General features: G+C 33.7%; 1 long non-coding RNA gene across 1 annotated transcript; it reads left to right on the top strand.

Annotated features, from left to right (window-relative positions):
• Window positions 1-10,131: 10,131 nt before the first annotated feature.
• On the top strand, window positions 10,132-15,163 carry LOC116402486. The gene is made up of 2 exons (XR_004214879.1): window positions 10,132-10,266; window positions 10,526-15,163. It is a non-coding gene; the product is annotated as an uncharacterized LOC116402486 (long non-coding RNA).
• The last annotated feature ends 424 nt before the right edge of the window (window positions 15,164-15,587 follow it).

Below are 15,587 nucleotides of genomic sequence, written 5' to 3'. Positions count from 1 at the left end.
TGTTATGAAATTTTGAGATGATGCTTTATTTTGTTTTTTGGTCCTTTGCTGTGATGTCTGTCTATGAGACATTTTTAATTTAGGTTTAATAACTTTTAGCTAGCTTGCATTATGGATTGTTATGAAAATTTTGAGTTTATGCTTTCTTTTGATTTTTGATGCCTTTTTATGAGACATTTTTAATTTAGGTTAATTTTTTAGGTTGCTTGCATGGATTGTTCTGAAATTTTGAATTTCTGCTTTTGTTTTTTATGTCATTTGTTGTGTGATATTCTTTTTTTTTAAAAGGTAATGATAATATTATACAACAACAAGGTGGACCTCACAGCCTGAGGTCAAGGCACAAGAGCGAACAACACTCACAGAACAAGTAGTTAGACAAAACAACCCAAAAGTACCCAAAACAACCCCACATCACGGGGACAAGAACCAAAACCAAAAGAAACCAACTAGTGTACCAAACCTTAAAAGGACAAGAAGAAAAGATAAAGACAACAAAGACAAAAAAGAGAAGAGAAACCCCACAGCCAGGGGACAAGCAAACGAAAAGCACATTAAATAAGACCATGAACTCCATCGTTCCAAGAAGCAGCACGCGCTTTAATACACGACCGAATGAGCTGGAAAATAACCATAGGCTCCCGAACAGCACCACCATGAAGACGATGATTTCGCTCCTGCCAAATGAAATAGATTGTAGCACACCAGAGAAGGCGCGACAATTTTTTCCTCACAATCTTCCCAATACCCTGATTGCAAATCCAAGATAACTCAACCCCCCAATAACCTATTCTATGAGAAGAAGACATAACAAAAAGGATTCTCGACCAAATCTCCCACCCAAAAGGACAAGAAAAAAACAAATGATCACGAGATTCATAGTTCCCTCCACACAGCATACACGATAAAGGAATCGACCTATCCCACCGACTTAACCTATCTCTAGTACCCAACTTATCCCTGATGGCCAACCAAGCACAGAAGGAGTGCTTAGGTTGTTGTGTGATATTCTCTTTATAAGATAGAGATATTTTTAATTTCGGTTTACTATTTTTTAGCCTGCTTGCATTTGGTATCATATATGAATTGTTCTGATTTTTGAGTTTCTTCTTTTTCAAATGCGATAACTTTTTATAAGACATTAAGATTTATTATTTTTGAACTTGTTTGTATTTTGTATTACGGATTATGGTTTTTTAAATTCAGAATCTTCTTTTTAAGGGTTCGTTAGGAGCGAATTGGCCATAAGCCATCCCTTTCGGTTCAGTCTCTCTCTTGCCTTTTTCATACTATATGGTTGTTGAACAGGGGTTATTGAATGATTGTTGGTTTTATTTTCATAAGAAGTGATCTTATATTTTTGTTTCTCTATGAGCAACTTTAATATGAGGTTATTAAGGAAGGAGATAAAGGAGGAAGAAGGGACGGAGAAAAAGTAGAAATGACTTAATTGTTGGGATGGGTGTGAAGGTGAAGATGCAGTAGAGCCACCACCTAGGGGCTGTAAGGTCTAATGGGCAAATTGAAAGTAAAAAAGAGTGCACATCCACTCAAGCTAAGAGAGCTTGGATTCCTAAATTTAACTATTTCTCTGGGTTCTGTTGGTGGCACTGGTTTGTATTGTTAATACGACAAGGGAATTGATGGTGTTAACAAAGTTAGAAGAAAGGAAGTTTTGGGGCGTGTGTGTGACGGGAGGACAAAGATGCTTCTGCATCAATTTAGTGTCAAGTGTTAAACCATGTCCTTGCTTTGGTCATTCTGATTTCCACTTTCCACTATATTTACTCATTTCATCACTAAAATTCTGTGATTTGTTACTTTTTAAAATTCCCTCCATGTTATTTTTACTCTCCTATATTTGTATTGTAATTATCATGTCATTTTTCTATGGATTTTTAAAGTTAATTTAGATCCATATTCGCATTAAGTATAAGTGGAATGGAAGAGTTTTTTAGCCTTGATAGATCTCGAGTACTTGAATCGCCAATGAAAGCAAAGCTTATTTCCTCGGAAATTTCACGAACTGTTCAGGTTTGTATTCAGTGATTGTGTTGTTCCTTTTTATTTTGGAGTGTGTCCTAGGTCATTTTTATTATTTTTTAGTTTGTTTGGCTTGCGTTTAAACACACACATGGTTGTTGAACTGGTGTTATTGAATGATTGTTGGTTTTGTTTTCATAATAAGTGATTTTATATTTGTGTATCTCTATGTGCAACTTTAATATGAGGTTATTAAGGAAGGAGATAAAGAAGGAAGAAGGGAGAGAGAATAGTTAGAGACATACTTAATTGTTGGGTTGAGTATGAAGATGCTGCAGAGCCACCAGTCAGTGGTTGTAAGGTTTAATGGGAAAATAGAAAGTAAAAAAGAATGTGCATCCATTCAAAGTTATAAGAAAGGAAGTTCTAGGGAGTATTGTGTGACCAAAGGACAAAGATTCTTCTGCGTCAATTTAGTGTCAGTGTTAAACCATGTCCATGCTTTGGCCATTCTCATTTTTACTTTCATGTCCTTTTACTTAAGATATTTATATAAACATATATCAAAATAAATAAGATCCATCTTTGGTAATTTTTGAACAATCAAATCTATAAATACTCATTTCATCTATAAAATTTTGTGTTTTGTTAATTTTAAAATTTCCTTCATGTTACTATTACACTCTTATATTTGTATTATAATTATCATGTCCTTTTTCTGTAGTTTTTAAGTTTGAATACTTATTCGCTCTTGGTTTAAGTTGAAGGAATGGAAGAGTTTTTTAGCCTTGATAGATCTGTAGTACCTTAATCGTCAAAGAAAACAGAGGTTATTTCCTTGGAAATTCCACGAACTTTTCAGGTTTGCATTCTGTGATTCTGTTCTTTTTTTATTTTCAAGAGTGTCGTGTGTAATTTTTAGGATTTTTACTTTTTAGTTGTTTCCCTTGCATTGAAACACACACACTTGGTTGTTAAACTGAGGTTCTTGAATAAGTGTTGGTTTTGTTTTCAGAAGTGATCTTATATTTGTGTATCTCTATGTGCAACTTTAATATTAGGTTATTAAGGAAGGAGATAAAGGTGGAAGAAGGGAGAGAATCAAGGTAAAGACTGACTTAATTGTTGGGTTAAGTTGTAGGGAGTACCTGAATCGCCGATGAAAGCAGAGGTTATTTCCTCAGGAAATTCCACGAACTGTTTAGGTTTGCATTCACTGATTGTGTTGTTTTTTTTTTTATGATGTGGGTCATTTTGAGGATTATTATTGTTTAGTTCTTTTGGCTTGCATTTAAACACACACATGGTTGTTTAACTGGGGTTCTTTTGAATGATTGTTTGTTTTGTTTTTAGAAGAAGTGATCTTATATTTGTGTATCTCTATGTGCAACTTTAATATGAGGTTATTAAGGAAGGAGATAAAAGTGGAAGAAGGGACTGAGAAAAGGTAGAGACTGACTTAATTGTTGGGTTGAGTATGAAGATGCACCAGAGCCACCAATTCCTTTCTTCTAACTCTCTTAACACCATCCCATCTACAAGGGAATGAGATGGTGCTAAGAGAGTTAGAAGAAAGGAATTTCTGGGCAGTATGTGTGACCAGAGGACAAAGATGCTTCTGCATCAATTTACTGTCAGTGTTAAACCATGTCCATGCTTTGGTTATTCTATTTTCTACTTTCTACTCCTCGCGAAATGTATCAACGATTGTTCAGGTAAATGTGTTTCGATTTTTGTCTTTGATACGTCTCAGTTAGTTAGGCTTAAAAGTAAGGGATATATAAAAATAAATAAGATCTTATATTTGTGTATCTCTATGTGCAACTTTAATATGAGGTTATTAAGGAAGGAGATAAAAGTGGAAGAAGGACTGAGAAAAGGTAGAGACTGACTTAATTGTTGGTTGAGTATGAAGATGCACCAGAGCCACCAATTCCTTTCTTCTAACTCTCTTAACACCATCCCATCTACAAGGGAATGAGATGGTGCTAAGAGAGTTAGAAGAAAGGAATTTCTGGGCAGTATGTGTGACCAGAGGACAAAGATGCTTCTGCATCAATTTACTGTCAGTGTTAAACCATGTCCATGCTTTGGTTATTCTATTTTCTACTTCTCGCGAAATGTATCAACGATTGTTCAGGTAAATGTGTTTCGATTTTTGTCTTTGATACGTCTCAGTTAGTTAGGCTTAAAAGTGGATATATAAAAATAAATAAGATCCACCTTTGGTAATTTTTTAAAAATCAAATCTATGAATACTCATTTCATCTCTAAAATTTTGCATTTTGTTACTTTTTAAAATTCCCTCCATGTTACTATTACACTCTTATATTTGTGTTGTTATTATGATGTCCTTTTCCTATGGTCTTTTAAAGTTAATTTAAATCCTTATTTGCTCTTGGAAGAAATGGAAGAGTTTTTTAGCATTGATAGACCCGGAGTACCTTAATCGCTCTTGCATTTTGTGATTCTGTTGTTCTTTTTTATTTTGAAGAGTGTCATGAGTAATTTTTGGGATTTTCATTTTTTAGTTTTTCGGCTTGCATTTAAAACACAGACATGGTTGTTGAACTGGGGTTCTTGAATAATTGTTGGTTTTGTTTTCAGAAGAAGTGATCTTATATTTGTGTATCTCTATGTGCAACTTTAAAATGGGGTTATTAAGGATGGAGATAAATGAGGAAGAATGAAGAGAGAAAACGTAGAAATGACTTAATTGTTGGGATGAGTATGAAGATGCAGCAAAGCCACCACTCAGTGGCTGTGCAAAATGAAAGTAAAAAAAGAGTGCACATCCATTCAAGCCATGAGGTCTTAGATTCCTAAGTTACTATTGCTCTGGGTTCTGTTGGTGGCATTCGTTGCTATTGTTGATATAAGGGAATGGATGGTGTGAAGAAAGTTAGAAGAAAGGATGTTCTGGGCAGTATCTGTGACCAGAAGGACAAAGATGCTTTTGCATCAAAGTTAGTGTTGTCCATGCTTTGGCCATTCTTATTTCTACTTTTCACTACTCGAAAAATGTATCAACAATTGACTAGGTAAATGCATTTTGATTTCATTTTTGATACGTCTCTGTTAGTTAGGCTTGAGAGTAAGGGAGATAATTCATTTTTCTTGTCTCAGATCGAAATTACCATGATGTCATGATTCATAGTTTTTTTTAGGGGTGTATGGTTGTTTTTTTGGGGGGGGGGGGGGGGGGGGTGTGGCTAGTTAGGCTTAAGAGTAAGGGCTTGTGAAAGGGAAGCATTTGATTGTCCAACAAGTAATAAGCTTTTCCTCAAGCATCTGACCATTTTTCTAGGAAAGAAAGAGGCTGCTCCTACAGAAGCCAAATTCGTCCCTCGTTAACAGGTACGTCTACACTATTACTCTTCATGTCCTTTTGCTTAAGAAATTTATATAAATATATATCAAAATAAATAAGATCCATCTTTGGTAATTTTTTAAAAATAAAATCTATAAATACTCCTTTCATCTCTAAAATTTTGGGTTAGGTTACTTTTTAAAATTCCCCCATGTTACTATTACACTCTTATTAATTATCATTTCCTTTTTCTACGGTTTTTGAAAGCTAATTTAGATCCTGATTCGCACTTGGTTTAAGTTGTAGGGAGTACTTTGAATCGTCGATGTAAGTAGAAGTTCCTTCCCTCTTTTATTCGACATTCTTTTAGTTTTATTTGCACTATTGGATTGTTAAAAATAATTGTGTTACTATTTCTTCCAGTCCATAAAGAACCCTTTCTGGTCGATTATTTCTTATTGAACTGTTTCAAAATTTTGAGTTTCTTCTTTTTCTTTTTTGGGTCCATTGTTGGGGGATGATACATCTTTAATTTAGATTTATTATCGTTAGCTTGTTTTGCATTTTGTATTATGTTTTTTTTGAAATTTTGAGTTTCTTCTTTTTCTTTCTTTGGTCATGCGTTGTGCGATGTTATTTGCATTAGGGGAGTTTGGTTACCTTTTTAGGGTTGTTTTGGTTAGTTAGGCTTAAGAAGTAAGGGCTAGTGAAAGAGAAACATTTGATTGTCCTACAAGTAATAAGCTTCTCCTTTGGCAACCAAAGTCCCCCATTGCTTTTCATGTCCTTTTAATTAAGATATTTAGGTCAATATATATCAAAATAAATAAGATCCATCTTTGGTATTTTTTAAAAAAATTAAATCTATAAATACTCATTTCATCTCTAAAATTATGTGATTTGTACTTTTTAAAATTCTCTCGATGTTACTAATACACTCTTATATTTATATTGTAATTATCGTGCCCTTTTTCTATGGTTTTTTAAAGTTAATTTAGATCCTTATTCGCTCTAGGTATAAGTTGAATGGAAGAGTTTTTTAGCCTTGATAGATCTCTTGAGTACCTGAATCGCCGATGAAACACAGATTATTTCCTCAGAAATTCCACGAATTGTTCAGGTTTGGATTCTGTGATTCTGTTGTTCTTTTTTGATTTTGGAGAGTGTCCTGGGTAATTTTGAGGATTATTATTATTTTTTTTTGGCTTGCATTTAATCACGCGCGTTGGGAAATAGACAAGCTTCGGAGAATGAATCTTCTTTTTAAGGGTTCGTTAGGAGCGAATTGGCCATAAGCCATCCCTTTCGGTTCAGTCTCTCTCTCTGCCTTTTCATACTATATGGTTGTTGAACAGGGGTTATTGAATGATTGTTGGTTTTATTTTCATAAGAAGTGATCTTATATTTTTGTTTCTCTATGAGCAACTTTAATATGAGGTTATTAAGGAAGGAGATAAAGGAGGAAGAAGGGACGGAGAAAAAGTAGAAATGACTTAATTGTTGGGATGGGTGTGAAGGTGAAGATGCAGTAGAGCCACCACCTAGGGGCTGTAAGGTCTAATGGGCAAATTGAAAGTAAAAAAGAGTGCACATCCACTCAAGCTAAGAGAGCTTGGATTCCTAAATTACTATTTCTCTGGGTTCTGTTGGTGGCACTGGTTTGTATTGTTAATCGACAAGGGAATTGATGGTGTTAACAAAGTTAGAAGAAAGGAAGTTTTGGGCCGTGTGTGTGACCGGAGGACAAAGATGCTTCTGCATCAATTTAGTGTCAAGTGTTAAACCATGTCCTTGCTTTGGTCATTCTGATTTCCACTTTCCACTATATTTACTCATTTCATCACCAAAATTCTGTGATTTGTTACTTTTTAAAATTCCCTCCATGTTATTTTTACTCTCCTATATTTATATTGTAATTATCATGTCATTTTTCTATGGATTTTTAAAGTTAATTTAGATCCATATTCGCATTAAGTATATAAGTGGAATGGAAGAGTTTTTTAGCCTTGATAGATCTCGAGTACTTGAATCGCCAATGAAAGCAAAGCTTATTTCCTCGGAAATTTCACGAACTGTTCAGGTTTGTATTCAGTGATTGTGTTGTTCCTTTTTTATTTTGGAGTGTGTCCTAGGTCATTTTTATTATTTTTTAGTTTGTTTGGCTTGCGTTTAAACACACACATGGTTGTTGAACTGGTGTTATTGAATGATTGTTGGTTTTGTTTTCATAATAAGTGATTTTATATTTGTGTATCTCTATGTGCAACTTTAATATGAGGTTATTAAGGAAGGAGATAAAGAAGGAAGAAGGGAGAGAGAATAGTTAGAGACATACTTAATTGTTGGGTTGAGTATGAAGATGCTGCAGAGCCACCAGTCAGTGGTTGTAAGGTTTAATGGGAAAAATAGAAAGTAAAAAAGAATGTGCATCCATTCAAAGTTATAAGAAAGGAAGTTCTAGGGAGTATTGTGTGACCAAAGGACAAAGATTCTTCTGCGTCAATTTAGTGTCAGTGTTAAACCATGTCCATGCTTTGGCCATTCTCATTTTTACTTTCATGTCCTTTTACTTAAGATATTTATATAAACATATATCAAAATAAATAAGATCCATCTTTGGTAATTTTTGAACAATCAAATCTATAAATACTCATTTCATCTATAAAATTTTGTGTTTTGTTAATTTTAAAATTTCCTTCATGTTACTATTACAACTCTTATATTTGTATTATAATTATCATGTCCTTTTTCTGTAGTTTTTAAGTTTGAATACTTATTCGCTCTTGGTTTAAGTTGAAGGAATGGAAGAGTTTTTTAGCCTTGATAGATCTGTAGTACCTTAATCGTCAAAGAAAACAGAGGTTATTTCCTTGGAAATTCCACGAACTTTTCAGGTTTGCATTCTGTGATTCTGTTCTTTTTTTTATTTTCAAGAGTGTCGTGTGTAATTTTTAGGATTTTTACTTTTTAGTTGTTTCCCTTGCATTGAAACACACACACTTGTTTGTTAAAACTGAGGTTCTTGAATAAGTGTTGGTTTTGTTTTCAGAAGTGATCTTATATTTGTGTATCTCTATGTGCAACTTTAATATTAGGTTATTAAGGAAGGAGATAAAGGTGGAAGAAGGGAGAAGAATCAAGGTAAAGACTGACTTAATTGTTGGGTTAAGTTGTAGGGAGTACCTGAATCGCCGATGAAAGCAGAGGTTATTTCCTCAGGAAATTCCACGAACTGTTTAGGTTTGCATTCACTGATTGTGTTGTTTTTTTTTTTTTATGATGTGGGTCATTTTGAGGATTATTATTGTTTAGTTCTTTTGGCTTGCATTTAAACACACACATGGTTGTTTAACTGGGGTTCTTTTGAATGATTGTTTGTTTTGTTTTTAGAAGAAGTGATCTTATATTTGTGTATCTCTATGTGCAACTTTAATATGAGGTTATTAAGGAAGGAGATAAAAGTGGAAGAAGGGACTGAGAAAAGGTAGAGACTGACTTAATTGTTGGGTTGAGTATGAAGATGCACCAGAGCCACCAATTCCTTTCTTCTAACTCTCTTAACACCATCCCATCTACAAGGAGAATGAGATGGTGCTAAGAGAGTTAGAAGAAAGGAATTTCTGGGCAGTATGTGTGACCAGAGGACAAAGATGCTTCTGCATCAATTTACTGTCAGTGTTAAACCATGTCCATGCTTTGGTTATTCTATTTTCTACTTTCTACTCCTCGCGAAATGTATCAACGATTGTTCAGAGTAAATGTGTTTCGATTTTTGTCTTTTGATACGTCTTCAGTTAGTTAGGCTTAAAAGTAAGGGATATATAAAAATAAATAAGATCCACCTTTGGTAATTTTTTAAAAAACAAATCTATGAATACTCATTTCATCTCTAAAATTTTGCATTTTGTTACTTTTTAAAATTCCCTCCATGTTACTATTACACTCTTATATTTGTGTTGTTATTATGATGTCCTTTTCCTATGGTCTTTTAAAGTTAATTTAAATCCTTATTTGCTCTTGGAAGAAATGGAAGAGTTTTTTAGCATTGATAGACCCGGAGTACCTTAATCGCTCTTGCATTTTGTGATTCTGTTGTTCTTTTTTTATTTTGAAGAGTGTCATGAGTAATTTTTAGGATTTTCATTTTTTAGTTTTTCGGCTTGCATTTAAACACAGACATGGTTGTTGAACTGGGGTTCTTGAATAATTGTTGGTTTTGTTTTCAGAAGAAGTGATCTTATATTTGTGTATCTCTATGTGCAACTTTAAAATGGGGTTATTAAGGATGGAGATAAATGAGGAAGAATGAAGAGAGAAAACGTAGAAATGACTTAATTGTTGGGATGAGTATGAAGATGCAGCAAAGCCACCACTCAGTGGCTGTGCAAAATGAAAGTAAAAAAGAGTGCACATCCATTCAAGCCATGAGGTCTTAGATTCCTAAGTTACTATTGCTCTGGGTTCTGTTGGTGGCATTCGTTGCTATTGTTGATATAAGGGAATGGATGGTGTGAAGAAAGTTAGAAGAAAGGAAGTTCTGGGCAGTATCTGTGACCAGAAGGACAAAGATGCTTTTGCATCAAAGTTAGTGTTGTCTATGCTTTGGCCATTCTTATTTCTACTTTTCACTACTCGAAAAATGTATCAACAATTGACTAGGTAAATGTATTTTGATTTCATTTTTGATACGTCTCTGTTAGTTAGGCTTGAGAGTAAGGGAGATAATTCATTTTTCTTGTCTCAGATCGAAATTACCATGATGTCATGATTCATAGTTTTTTATAGGGGTGTATGGTTGTTTTTTTTTTTGGGGGGGGGGGGGGTGTGGCTAGTTAGGCTTAAGAGTAAGGGCTTGTGAAAGGGAAGCATTTGATTGTCCAACAAGTAATAAGCTTTTCCTCAAGCATCTGACCATTTTTCTAGGAAGGAAAGAGGCTGCTCCTACAGAAGCCAAATTCGTCCCTCGTTAACAGGTACGTCTACACTATTACTCTTCATGTCCTTTTGCTTAAGAAATCTATATAAATATATATCAAAATAAATAAGATCCATCTTTGGTAATTTTTTAAAAATAAAATCTATAAATACTCCTTTCATCTCTAAAATTTTGGGTTAGGTTACTTTTTAAAATTCCCCCATGTTACTATTACACTCTTATTAATTATCATTTCCTTTTTCTACGGTTTTTGAAAGCTAATTTAGATCCTGATTCGCACTTGGTTTAAGTTGTAGGGAGTACTTTGAATCGTCGATGTAAGTAGAAGTTATTTCCTCGAAAATTCCACGAACAGTTCAGGTTTGCGTTCACTGATTGTGTTGTTCTTTTTTGATTTTGGAGAGTGTTCTGGGTCATTTTGAGGATTAGTACGTTTTAGTTTTTTTGGCTTGCATTTAAACACACATGATCCTTGAACTAGGGTTCTTTTGAATGATTGATGGTTGTTTTGTTCAGAAAAAGTGATCTTATATTTGTGCATCTCTATGTGCAACTTTTGTATGAGGTTATTAAGGAAGGAGATAATGGTTGAAGAAGGGAGAGAGAAAAGGTAGAGACTGGCTTAATTCTTTGGTTGAGTAGTATGAACTTGCAACAGAGCCACCACTCAGTGGCTGTAAGGTATAATGGGCAAAATGAAAGTGAAAAAGAATGCACATCCATTCAAGCCAAGGGGTTTGGATTCCTAGGTTATTATTGCTCTGGGTTTTGTTGGTGGCATTCATTAGTATTGTTAATCTATAAGGGAATGGGATGGTGTTAACAAGAGTTACAATAAAGGAAGTTCTGGGCAATGTGTGTGACCCCAAAGGACAAAGATGCTTCCGCATCAATTTAGTGATAGTGTTAAACCATGTCCATTCTTTGGTCATTGTCATTTCTACTTTCCACTACTCGAAAAATGTATCAGCAATTGATAATTGCTCAGGTAAATGTGTTTCGATTTCTGTCTTTGATACGTCTCAGTTAGTTAGGCTTAATAGTAAGGGAGATAACTCATTTTTCTTATTTCAATATTTAAGTTTTTAAGGGGAGTTTAGTTGTCTTCTAAGGGGAGTTCAGTTGTTTTTTTTGGGGGGTTTGTTTAGTTAGGCTTAAGACTAAGGACTAGTGAAAGAGGAGCATTTGATTGTCTTCTACTCAATCATTGAACCATTTTTCTAGTAAAGAAAGATGCTTCTTCTTCGGCAACACCAACCCTCGTTAACAGGTTCTACCCATTACTTTTCATGTCCTTTTAATTAAGATAGTTATATAAATATATATAAAAATTAAATAACATCCATCTTTGCATATTTTTTAAAAATTAAATCTATAACATTTCATTTCATCTCTAAAATGTGTTGACTTTTAAAATTTCCTTCATGTTACCATTATAGTCTTATATTTGTATTGTAATTAGTAATAAATATTATAAAATTTTTTCTATTAACAAATGAATGTCAACTACGAGAAAAAGTGTATTTGATAAAACTTTTAAAATAAATTTGTTGTAAACAATTTTTTGTTTTGTTCCTTTTATTGAAGACCATGTCTTGATTTTTAGTTTTTTAGAGGTGCTTGGTTGGTTTGAATGCACGAAACTTTCACTGGTACACGATTCAAACAGTTGCCCTGTAATGTTTTTCTATTTTTTTTCTTTAATATTTTTTAATTTTGCATGTGTGATTTCTGTATATATTATTCTCGCCCTTAGTAAAAAAGGGTCCACATTAATTCATTCAAGCCAAGAGGGCTTGGCTTCCTAAGTGTCATCAGTATGGTAATCTACAGGGGAATCTATAGTTATGAACATAGTAAGAAGAATGGAAGTTTTTGGGGAGTATATGTGACAAAGAGGGCAAGGATGCTTCTGCATCAATTTAGTATCAGTGTCAACCATGTTTATGCTTTGGCCATTCTCATTTCCACTTTCCACTATTCCAAAAATGTATCTGCAATTGATCAGGTAAAAGTGTTTGAATTTTCTGTCTTTGGTTCATCTCAGTTAGTCAGTCTTAAGATTAAGGGAGATAATTCATTTTTCTTGTTTCAGCTAGATATTACCCTCCTTGTCCTTGTCCTGATCTTTAAGTTCTTAAAGGGAGTTTAGTTGTGTTTTTAGGTGTGTATGGTTGTTTTTTTTTAAGGGGTGTTTGGTTTTTTTTTTCAAGCGGTGTTTGGTTTTTTTTTTAGGGGTGTTTGGTTAGTTAGGCTTAGCAAGGGCTAGTGAAGGAGAAACATGACAAGTAATAAGCTGCTCCCCAATCATTCAACCATTTTTCTAGTGAAGAAAGAGGCTTCTCCTCCCGCAACCAAAGAAAGTTCGTCCCTCGTCAACAGGCAAGTCTACCCTATTACTTTTCATGTCCTTCTAATGAAGATATTTATATAAATGTATATAAAAAATTAAATAAGATCCATCTTTGGATATTTTTTAAAAACTAAATCTATAAAATTTCATTTCATCTCTAGTATGTTCTGTCACTTTCAAAATTTCCTTCATGTTACTATTACACTCTTATATTTGTATTGTAATTATTAATAAAAAATTAATTTCTTTTTTTGTAATAAATGAATGTTAACTACTGAAAACCTGTATTTCATAAAACTTTTAAAATAAATTTGTTGCTAGTAAACAATTTTTTCTTTCGTTCCTTTTATTGAAGACCAAAGGTAATTTTGCAACTGATTGTTTCTGTTTAATTTTTTCTCAACTTTTGTCCTTCAAGTTCTTTTGTCAATAAGAAATAATAGAAACAATTTCTATTACAATTAATACTTCATAAAATAAATCTTGAAATTCTAACATATAACTGTGTCAAGATAAAAAAATAGAAATATGAATTGATTATTTCTTTAGAGTCACAGTTCATGTAAAGATTTTCTGCATAAGAATAAATTGATTATTTAATTTGGTCAAGATGTTCAAAACTTACATGTGAAATTTACACTCAAGTGGCTGCAAGGTTTAATGAAAAAATTGGAAGTAGAAAAGGGTCCACATTAATTCATTCAAGCCAAGAGGGCTTGGCTTCCTAAGTTTGCTCTGGGTTCTGTTGGTGGCATTCATCAGTATGTTAGTCTATTGGGGAATGTATAACCATAACGAAGTAAGAAGAATGGAAGTTCTGGGGGAGTATGTGTGACAAAGAGGGCAAGGATGCTTCTGCATCAATTTAGTGTCACTGTCAACCATGTCTATGCTTGGGCCATTCTCATTTCCACTTTCCACTACTCCAAAAATGTATCTGCAATTGATCAGGTGAAAGTGTTTCAATTTTCCGTCTTTAGTTCATCACAATAAGTTAGTCTTAAGAGTAAGGGAGATAATTCGTTTTTCTTGTTCCAGCTAGATATTACCCTCCATGTCTTGATGTTTAGTTTTTTAGGGGTGCTTGGTTGGTTGGAGTGCAGGAAACTTTTGCTGATACAAGATTCAAACAGCTTTCCATGTCAGGTTTTTCTATTATTTTTCTTTAATATTTTGGAAATTTGCACATGTGATTTCTGTATATATTATTCTTGCCCTTTTTCTTTTTCATCATTTATTTTGATTTTGGAGGAGGGTAACTTGACTTTTCTTTTAGTTTTGGCTGTTATCTAATTGAACTATTTGATTATCAAATAATTGTGTGACTTTTTCTTCTAGATGTTTATATTCATTTTTCTCAAACTTTTAGTTTTATTAATGTGTGACCGTGTTAGTTTTTTTATTGAACTATTGTGTGGCAGTTTTATTTATTGGTTATCTTTAGTTTCACTATTGTTCTTTTTTTAATGTTATCTTAGTTGTTAATAAGTGTGCAAAATATGGATTTATCTTTTTCTTTGAACAAATGTGGAATTTATTTTCCTTTTAATGTAGTTGTGTCCCCAATAAAATGAAGTCGCACGTCCATCAGAAGCATGGAAAAGGAATTCTCTCATAAAAAGGAGAAAAGAAACAAGAAGATGTGGAAGCCTAAGCCTATCAAAGGAAAAGACGAGGACTTCTTCCGACCTCGACGTCGATAACTTTAACAGAATTCCTCCCAAGAAGTTTCCATGATAATCATCCAAAGGAAGTATTAGAAGTCGCTACATGTCATGTTGTCAGCATAGAAGAAGTCGACAACAATTATGCATCTTTTGAAGAAACCGACAATTCAAAAGAAATTAAGCAAATGACTTCTGTCTTTGATCGTATCAAGCCTTCAACTACTCGATCTTCAGTATTTCAAAGATTGAGTATGGCCACGAAAGAAGAAGAAAATCAATGTCCAAAGTTTACTTCCACTCGAACTTCAGCTTTCAAAAGACTTGAGTATCTCCACATCGAAGAAATATCAACCTTCAACATCTGTTTTTTATCGACTAAAGATGACAAACGATCAACATAAAAAAGAGATGAAAACTTTGAAGGTAAAATCACTTCATGAAGAAAACAATAACGAGAAGATTGACAGTCGTGTCCCATCACGCATGAAGAGGAGGTTGTCTGTTGACATAAATACAGAAGGTTCATTGACAGTGAAGCCAAGAGTTATTATATTCACAAATTCTACAAACAAAGAAGGTGAACAAATCCTTGATGGAAGTACGAGTAGCTAAATATGCGAAGCTCCTTATCGCAAGAGCCTAAACTGCATGGTGCTCCTAGCCCACAAGAGCTTAAAAGGTGAATGGCAAAAAAAAAAAAAAATGTTGAAGTACGTTATGACTTGATTCCTATATTATAAAGGGTACGTAGGTAGCTTAAGAAAAACCTTAAGTCGAGTCTAGCAAAAACAATTCAAAATAAAAAAATAAAAAAAAAAGTTGAACTACGTTTATGACTTGATCCCTACATTATAAAGGGTACGTAGGCAACTTAAAGGAAACTTTAAGTTTAGTCCACCATTATAAAAAAAAAAGAAAAAAAAAAAAACCTTGAACTACGTCATGACTTAATTCTTTCCTTCAAAGGATGTTCATTTCTATAAGGAATCATAACAAATTCGAGGCAAATCCCTAAATTCAAGATGTTCATCTCAAGTAACTATGAGATGCAATAAATTGAAGAAATTCAAGCTCAAAGGCGTAATTAATGATCCCTCATATTCAAACATAAAGGTTTCATTGAGGATTCCTTATATTCAAGTTTGAAGGCTTCATCTATGCTGCAACTTCAGCTCTTCGAGAGGATAACGATCGTGCAACTTTGAGACGACGACGATCGTGCAACTTTGAGAGGACGACGATCGTGCAACTTTGAGAGGACGATGATCGAGCAACTCTGTCTTCACCTCTCCAAGATGAAAACGACAGTGTAACATCGCTTTTGCCTCTCCAAGAAGA

The sequence above is a fragment of the Cucumis sativus genome, chromosome 3, assembly GCF_000004075.3.
Source record: "Cucumis sativus cultivar 9930 chromosome 3, Cucumber_9930_V3, whole genome shotgun sequence".
Taxonomy (NCBI): domain Eukaryota; kingdom Viridiplantae; phylum Streptophyta; class Magnoliopsida; order Cucurbitales; family Cucurbitaceae; genus Cucumis; species Cucumis sativus.
This window is presented reverse-complemented; position numbering and strand designations above follow the sequence as displayed.